The sequence below is a fragment of the Epinephelus moara genome, chromosome 16 (genome assembly GCF_006386435.1).
Source record: "Epinephelus moara isolate mb chromosome 16, YSFRI_EMoa_1.0, whole genome shotgun sequence".
Classification (NCBI taxonomy): Eukaryota; Metazoa; Chordata; class Actinopteri; order Perciformes; family Serranidae; genus Epinephelus; species Epinephelus moara.
In genome coordinates, this window is record NC_065521.1 from 34,895,443 (window position 1) to 34,897,168 (window position 1,726).

Here is a 1,726-nt window from a genome sequence, read left to right on the forward strand (position 1 = left end):
TTTTTTTTTGTTTTGTTTGTTTGTTTATTTGTTTGTATGTTTTTCCTCCTTGTTCTCCGCATGCACTGTCACTATATAACTCAGGACTTAAGCACATGCCCCCTCCCCCTTGCTTGTTTCCTTACTTTCCCCTTGACAAACTTTGGTGTATCATGGCCCTCTCTGGCTCATATTAGGAAGTTTTTCCAATAAAGGCTGTTAGGCTAGTCTCCAGGGAGGGTGGGTGACGGTCACAACAACGCATTATGGGTATAAAATACTTGACTGCAAGATTAACAGTGCATCAATCTTCACAAGAAGCTTACACCCTTTTGTGGCGCTAAGCTATGAAGACCAATGCAGACAAATAGGAAAAAAAAAAAAAAAAAGCAACGGATGTGACATGATGTATATGATGCATGACAGTAAGTCGATCGTGGTGAATTCTCATCATCTGGATAATCATGTCCAGCAGCTCCCAAAAAGACTGCTGGGCAGCCAACAATACAAGAGACTCTGCAGAAACAGGCTGTGTACACACCAACTTAAATAAAATGCAAACTCTTAAGCAAGAACTGGCATTTTTCATATCAAAATATATTATGCCATTCTAAATTGTGGAAAAGCCAGGCTGTTTAATGGTGGTGTTTTTATGTTCACTAAAAAAAAAAAAAGTGTCCCATCTCATGCAATAAAAATATTTATTTATGAACTAAACATAATTCTAATATGTTGAAGTGCCATTTTAAGAGTTTGAAGCATCAGGACGATATTGTGAATCATAATTATTTTGGCTAGGATAATCGCAGCAAGAAATTTCATGCCTAGTATGAGGCAGTATATTTTTTCCTTGAGGGAGCTCTGTGGACTCGGTCAGACAAGTCATCCATCTATCCATACCATTTCCTCATATTCTCCATCGGTGAGTTTCATTTCCTCTATGATGGCCGGAGGATGTAAGGGACAGAAGAGGGGATGCAGGAAGGAGGGAATGGCCCAAGTTTGATTGGATATCTATCTAATGGCTGCTTTAGTGGACTGCCGGACCGCCTCTGGACCCAGACATAGCACACACAGAGTGAAATAGAGATGGCAGGGGCGGTCTGTGTTACGAGTCGTCTTCGAGTAATGCATTTATTCTCTGAATGATCCAAAGTACGCCGCTCTGTGTAATAAGAATAAACAAATAGCCGTAGCGCATTGGCTTTATTGTCTTACATCAACGTTGATTTATTCACAGCCGTGGTGGGCTATTGTATGCAGATTGCCTGATGCCCCTGCAGTGAACTCCTCATCTAATCCTTTCAGGGAGTAACTGCACTGTAGGGGGGTAGTGGGCTCTCAAGAGGAATGAGAGAGGGTTCAAACAGTCAAGAGAACCACAAAACCACGCAGGGAAACAATCCTGAAAGTTAACACTGGCCTCTCCACCGGTCACATCAACAAAGGATATTCGATTCATACAGAGCTTTCTAAAGGAGCCACAGTTTGGATGGCAGCGGCAGGTAGGGTGAGTGTTATGATATGATGAGAGTCATTTCAAAGAGGCATAAAGGCATCTAAAAGCTGAGATTGGAAGCGATAATGTTTCCCCCTCGGGTCAGTGAGACCACACCCTGGAGAGAACAGCTGCAGCTGACCACATTATGGCTGGCGAGGGACAGAGATAAAGGAGTGAAGCTTTGGGCCCATAGTACTGCCTGAAATCAGATTTAGATTCCATTCTTACATCCAAATCATATTATGC